This window comes from Solanum pennellii, chromosome 7, assembly GCF_001406875.1.
Source record: "Solanum pennellii chromosome 7, SPENNV200".
In the NCBI taxonomy this organism is placed as follows: Eukaryota; Viridiplantae; Streptophyta; class Magnoliopsida; order Solanales; family Solanaceae; genus Solanum; species Solanum pennellii.
The window spans coordinates 33,906,619-33,914,778 of record NC_028643.1 but is presented as its reverse complement, the minus strand read 5'-3'; positions in this window follow the sequence as shown (position 1 = coordinate 33,914,778).

Here is an 8,160-nt window from a genome sequence, read left to right as displayed (position 1 = left end):
TATATATATATATATATATATTATTTTCAATTCAAATCTCTTTTCTGTTCACTCCCAACCACGAACTGACAACCAATTTGTCTTTTTTCTTTTAAAAACAAACAATTTCCAATCATATCCCTTAATAATAATATAACCCTACAATTTCCAATCGAAACTCCCACCGCCCCTTAATTTTTTTTATCTATTTCTCCTTGTCTATTTCAAGTTGACAATAAGGTTGTGGGATCAAACCCCCACAACCTCTCTTTATGTTTTTATTCTCCTCCTTAAATATGCCTAAGAGGTCGTGAATTCGACTCCCACACGCCTCCCCCTTTATTTATCTTTTATTCTCCTGCTTAAATCTGCCTAAGAGGTCGTGGGTTCGATTCCCACACGTCTCCCCCTTTATTTTTCTTTTATTCACCTCCTTAATCTGCCTAAGAGGTCGTGGGTTCGATTCTCACACGCCTCATCCTTTAGTTTTTTTTTATTCTCCTACTTAATCTGCCTAAGAGGTTGTGGGTTCGATTCTCATATGCCTCCCCCTTTATTTTTCTTTTATTCTCCTCCTTAAATCTGATTGAGAGGTGGTGGGTTCGAATCCCACTCCTCTCATTTCTTTTTTTTTTCTTTTAAGTTACATTTTCCAGCCAATACCATGGTTCAAACCCCCTTCACCATATTTCTTTTTACTTCTTTAATTTTCATGGTTTTTAACATGGTGATGTCACGGGTTCAATCCTCCATGACCTCACTTGTTTTAGTTCATTTTTTTTTAACATTTTTAACCCGCTTTGCTGACCGAAATTCATCACTAGAAGTTGGAAATTTTCTTTTAATTTTTCAGCATCCTTTCATCAAGTTACACCTTAATTCTTAAGGAAATTTCGTAGTGCATTTAGAACGTTTTAGGTGTGTTTTCATGGATTCGTTTAGATAAGAGATTATCACTCAATAAGCCACATTTCAACTCATGTGAACATCACATTTATATCAACATGTGTACATGAAATATAAAGAACTATCATGTCATTTCAAGTCCTAAACCTGAACAATAGCCACGACAACACACACATACACACGTAGTTACATCTTCGAAAACATCAACATAAGTCACATAATTCCAAACATACATATAAACACATAATCATCACGAAAACACGTTCAATCCCTAGTGTTCTACCAGCAAACATAACCAATCTATGATTCAATGGGAGCTAGTGACAGGGACATGCAATGGGGAACAATCCTAGTTTTTGGAATAGATTCGTCTGAACCTTAGGGGGTCTCTTGGGAAAGGAACCAAGAGAATACAGAACCCATACCTTTTTGACGTTCAAACCTCAACCTGCTTCCCAAAGAACTCCTCCAAACACACGTCCAACACCAAAAGTTCAACACCAAACTCGACAGAAAACCTTTTCTTTGCCTACGTGATTGATTAACATTTATTTTTCTTATATTTTCGTGTGAGTTCTTAAAGTGTGAAGAAATTTGGTTTACCTTCTATTTTTGAAGTTATTTTGGAAGAGACAATGTGTGAGTTATTTTGGAAGTTATTTAGGAGTCTAGTTTAGGATTTAGTCAAATTAAGTTTTATTTAATTATTAAAAATCTATTTTCCTTTTATTTTAAATCAGATAATAACTAATAAATATAAATTAATTACATTAATTTAGAATCTTAAATTAAAAACAATTTAATTCATTGCTTCCACCTAGGTTCGAACCCGGGTGGAGCAAGACTTCACTTCAAGAGCCCAATTTCGGCCCTCTCTCCCTAAAATGCCCCTCCACCTTATTAATTAAATAATTAATTGTATATTTAGGGTAACTACGATATTACCCTTAGCCTGGAGAAATACCATTTTACCCCTAGACCCTCCAAACCTAAGATTTCCTCTTTTTAAGTCCGATAAAGACTCCTTCGAGTAAATATTCTTATTCGAGAGCCCTACATGTTTGGACCTAACCTTTTCTAGCTCAACTAACTCCCCAAGTTAGTTGGCTTGGTTGTAGAAAGGGTTCAGAGGTTCGGTTCTACGCGCATCAATCCGTGTGAACCCAGTCTAATCGTAGGCATTGTAGAACATTAAGCATTACTTAGAATATTCATTTTTTAGGGTTGTTACAATGCTGGAAATTTTGTACGTTTTTCAGCTCATTTTCATCAACGTTTACATGTTAGTTTTGAGGGTAATTCATGGATTCATTTAGCCAATAATTTTGATTCGAATCAGAAACATTATACTTCATATGAACATCACAATTTATACAGGTTTGTGCATGTAAGAATACAACCATAACATGTCATTTTCGAACTTCAAACCAAGAATATATGTCCCGGCTACACATTGTACACACATGACTTCTCCTATTCGGACAATCCTTCACCATGTGACCCGATTTACTACAAATCTAACAAGCATTAGAGCCCCTCATACACTCTCCTCCATGAAGTTTTACACACTTCCTACTCTTAACTCTGGGCTTGGAATCCCTATCGTAGCGATCCTTGGACGAACTTGACTCCCCTTGGTGGGAGAGTCTTTTCTTAGACCTGTGCTTATCCCTGAGTTCAGTACTACTCTTCCTTGAAAAATTCTTCTTAGCTTGTCTTGACCTGTTCCCTGCCCTAGTATGCTTCATTTTCCTGTTTTCCTCCACTTGTTGGACATGGACCATAAGCCTGGAAAGGCCCATGCTGGCATGCAACATAGCTGCCCTACACTCCTCCTCGAGATTCTCAGCAATCTTAGATCCAGTGTAAACAGGAGGATTCATCCTTGTGAAGTCCCTTAACCTACTAGCCAAGGTGCTGGCAAGTAGGTTCTCCCTGGGAACACCTTGTTGCTCTGCCTTCGTTTCTCCTCGTATTCATCTTTTTGAATCTCAAGAGTTGATGTTAGATACGCTCTTAACACTAAGAAATAGATATTAGAGAAGGCATAATAAGATCAGAAGAAGGGAATTTTCCTACGCATCATGCAGTCTCTAATTCAGGATAGTGGTGCACTTCACTACCATGACTTAGAAACTACTCAATGTGGTTGATGTGAACTTATTATTTACAGAATTTAACCTAGCGCTCTGATACCAACTTTTTCACGATCGAAATCTAGACCCAGACGAGACCGGTGTTGTTGACCTCTCAGAGGTCACAGACAAGCCTACATACGTCATTCTTACTTCATCTAGGTTAATTTTAGCGGAAAATTTGAAACTTTTTGTTTCTTAACATGCTTACTAAACATTCTACTGCATACGTAATTGTTCACCATCAACAAACATTAAGATCATCAAATGAAAGAAATAGTTTATTCTAACGATAAAGATGTACTTGCCAAAATGGTACCAATACAATGTCTAAACAAAAACGGGAAAGAAACGCTAGTGGAACATACTCCGCTAGCTCAATCCTACAACTAAGCTAGAATGTAAATGGGCAAGCATCCTCGAAAGCATAAGGGCCTACCAAGTCCGGATGAATGCTCGACGTCCGGATAACTGCAATGTTGATCCTGTAGCTCTAGCGTCCACCTGTGCCTGCACCTAAAAGTTTAGAGTTTTATAGGGTTAGTACACACTTGTACTAAGTATGGGTATATGAAAGCACACACCAAGGACATGCATGAGTAAGATTAGCTCTTTCCTAATAACATGATTATAGAAGGTCAAGTCAGTGGACTTTCCAAATTGAGATTAGAAAAGTGAGTGATTGTAACACCCCGTAGACAAAACAGATTAAAAATTAGTTTTTCAGAAAAATCTGCAAGTGCTACCAACAGTGGCATCGACGGACCGTAGCCTGAACCATTATCCATCCTGCACAACCGTCGATGGGATCAGAAACTCCCAAAAATTTCAGCCTAGAAAAATTGGTTAAGTCTTGAACGACGGACGAACTTACAGTCCATAGGTCAAATGACGGTCCGTAATTCGTGACCGTCAATCAAGACTCCCTTCAACCACTCTCTAACAAGATCTATGGATGACCAGCATAGTTCGTAGTTGGACTTATGGTTCGTAGGTGGAAATTTGCAGCCAGTTAAGGGAAAATGCAGTTAGGTCAACTTAAAATGATCATAGATCTTAGCACAAAATAAATTAGGTCTCCCATGACCTACCCACAGATAGATAATTGAATTATCTTTCCATATCCACCGACCTTGCTAAAATCAGACCCTCGAGTAAAAAGTTATGCCCATTTAAGTAAAGGTATGTTGAACAGGCCCTCACAACGGACCCAATGAGGGGGCGTCGGGCGCACGACGGACCGTCAGTCCTGACCGTCGTGAGGCCCGACAGCAACCTTCCCATGGGTATTTTTGACCTTTCCCACTCTGTTTAAACCCTATGTTATGTCGTTTTGATCCTAAATCATCAGATTTTAGTCAGTTTAATCCTAGAAACATAATTAAAACATATCCAAGTCAAATCATTAAATCAAAACTTAGAAAATTAGAAGCAAGAGAGGAGAAAAAAGCTCAAGAATCCTAGTTCAAGAACGCCACAAGCTCCAGCAGTTTCAGCCCCGAAACTTAAGTATTTTTCAGTGGATTTTATCAGCAGGTATGTAGGATTTCATAGTGGGTTCCTTTCACCCATTGGGTCCTTAGTTTCAGTCAGTTCTTGATTATCTTATTATGATTAAACCTAGGGTTTCTAGAACTTTGATATAACTTCATGAATGTATTAAATATATGTTCCAAATCAGATTATCATGTTATTACTTAGATTATCGCATGAATTTCAAAACCCTAGCTTTGTATTTCTTTAGTTCTTGAATTACACATGCTAGGTCATATATTTCAGACACTTCAGATATACATGCCTCAGTTATAAATGCATAATTACCAGATTAATTGTTGCATTCTCAGTTTGCATGTTCAGTTTCGTGCTATCCAGTATTTATAGAAATTCAGATATAATCAGTTAATTTACAGAATTCATTGGGTATAGCATAATATCGAGTTGGACTAGGGTTTAGCGTACCCAATAGTCCCAGAATAACCAGCCAAGTAGGTTGTAAGTCCCCTCTGTGGGCAATCAATTTAGTGACCACGCCAGCATGCCTTTATACCTTTGGCAGGGTATATTGGGTCCTCTCGATAGGGCGTATACATCAGACTCCACATTTAGCTCATGTGGTTTTATTATCGGTTATTAGTAGCTCCCACAGTTCAGTTAGAATCTCTTCATTGACCATTTATCAGTATATTCAGTATTCAGTTTCAGCATGTTATAAATTGCTCATTTCATTCAGTTAGCTCAGAAATCAGCACATCACGTTTAGATTATTATACTTGTTTTTGTGCTTGTTCAGTTATGTTTTATTTCAATTTTACTCTATCCTACATGCTCAGTACCTTTCAAGTATTGACGTATACGTGCGCTACATCTTCTGATGATGTAGGTTCAGGTTCTCAGAATCCAGATCACGCATAGATCGATTTCCCGATCTCCAATTCAGCAGATTCAATGGTGAGTCCTCTTTCTTCGAGGACAACAATCATAAGTTTCATTTCAGTCTTTAGTCATTTAGTTTCAGTTTTTGCTAGATTTAGCTGGGGCTTGTCCCAGTATTTCTAGTCTAGTTTAGAGGCTACATTCAGAAATAGTTAGATTCAGCTTAGTATTGAGTTAATAATTCTTTTGTATTAAACTCATTATTTTCAAATATCTCAGTTATAGAATATGGGTATTCCCCATATTTTCATTTTAAGTATGATTTAGCTTCCGCAACAGTTTATTATCTTTAGTATGCTCATGATCATGCCAGCAGGGTTAGCTTGGGATCACTTGTGGTCCTAGGTTCCGTGTCCGCATCTCGGGGGTAGCTCGGGGCGTAACAGTGATCTTTCCAAATTTGAATTAGTAAAGTTTATGAGCTTTCCAAATTTGGATTAGGAAAGTTATACCATGAGAGTAACATGCATCATCATACTTAACATTTTGCACACAACACACAACAGGGTACACATAGCACATATCATAATTCCTATAACACATAATGTTGGTCATATCATTCATTCGTATGCCATGAGACCTTGGAATCATGGACTTGACATTAAGACTTCCCAAAAATGAGGACTCAAGATATGAGATCTCAACTAGGGAGTCTGCTTCGTTCATTCATACGTTCTTCATTTCATTTCATTCAGGGGCCAGTGTAAACACCAGTTATGCCTAGGGATGTAGTTTAATACTTTCATCAGGTTCGTTGTGCAATGACCAAGAATGACCTAATGTCATTACTTGAATCTAACTCACCTCTTGATTATCCTATCCTAACACCTTTGGTATCATTCGTTTCATTATGTGCATCATTCGAGGCTGGCCTCATTCATTCATAGGGAACTTTAACTTTAACCGACATAGATCATGTGCGCATCATGAAATCCAGTGTCATGAAACCCACACCGAAAAGAGATGGAATCACCGGCCAAAGTAACCCAAAATATGCTAGCGTACATGGGAATTGAACCCCGCCAGATTCCTATATTGGGAATATAGGTTCGAAGACTAGGAGATATAATGAGTCTCATACCCAGCATGCTGGACAATCTCATCTCATGAATGTTACGTGAACCTCCGCCCTTCTCGAAAGAAGGCATCACCGCTCATAGCTAGTCTATCGGTGCTCAGTATAAAGTTCCATTACATTAAACTCATACGTCTTGGAAGTTGGCTTCTAGTATGAGGACATCATATCTCAATAGATGATTTCTCATCTCATCATTAGTATTAAGTGTGTTAATCTCAATACTTTCATTAGAGTGTTCATAGATACTGGTCTCTTCATTAACTTTACACTCTCATAGGTGAGTACGTTTTGGTAACATTTAATTAGGCTCATTTGAGATTGATCTCATCTTTTACATTAGTCTCATATCATGTTGTCACCACATTCATCAACATTAGCACATTTGCTCTTCATAATTACTCACGCCTTTTTACGTGAATGTTCATTTCATCATATGGCAATGCACTTTGACCATTTGTCTGTTTCACACTCTTACTTAACCCTTCTAGGGTTTCATCATTTCATTACATAATAATAATTTCATCGTATGCCAATGCACTTGGCCATTTAGTGTGTTTTACACTCGTACTTAACCCTTCTAGGGTTACATCATTTCATTACATACATCTTAGGTTCACTTATTTTTAAACGTATGCTAGACTTATGAGGCTATACATACAAGCCATGAGGCTTCATTCATAGTTAGTTTAAGTGATTCATATCTTCCTAAGATTATGTAATACAAGACTTATGCATCTTGTATGTATGTCAAGATCTCAATTTCGATGTAAGTAGGCAGCATTATTCTTGAAGATTTAATTCACGTATGACTTATGCATCTATACGGAATTTGGGAAAGGGAACCCAATTTTGAATCCCTTAGACAACACTAACATTTTTTTTCATTTATTGTATTTTGGTCCTCATGACATTGGGACCCTAGATCGATCCCCAACATCAATGTTTCCTCTTTATTTTTCTCCTTTGAATTACCTCTTACTTAGCCGAGGGGTTGTGGGATCAAACCCCCACAGACCCTTTTTTTTTTTTTATCTATTTCTCCTTGTCTATTTCGAGTTGACTATGAGGTTGTGGAATCAAACCCCCACAACCTCTCTTTATTTTTCTTTTATTCTCCTCCATAAATCTGCCTAAGAGGTCGTGGGTTCGATTCCCACATGCCTCCCCCTTTATTTTTCTTTTGTTCTCCTCCTTAAATCTGCGTAAGAGGTCATGGGTTCGATTCCCACACGCCACCCCCTTTATTTTTTATTTATTCACCTCCTTAATCTTCTTAAGAGGTCGTGGGTTCAATTCCCACACGCCTCACCCGTTAGTTTTCTTTTATTCTCCTCCTTAATCTGCCTAAGAGGTCGTGGTTCGATTCCCACACGCCTCCCCCTTTATTTTTCTTTTATTCTCCTCCTTAAATCTGATTGAGAGGTCGTGGGTTCGAATCCCACTCCTATCATTTCTTATTTTTTTCTTTTAAGTTACATTTTCCAGCCAATATCATGGTTCGAATCCCCTTCACCGTATTTCTTTTTACTTCTTTAATTTTCATGGTTTTTAACATGGAAATGTCACGGGTTCAATCCTCCATGACCTCACTTGTTTTAATACATTTTTTTCAACATTTTGAACCCTCTT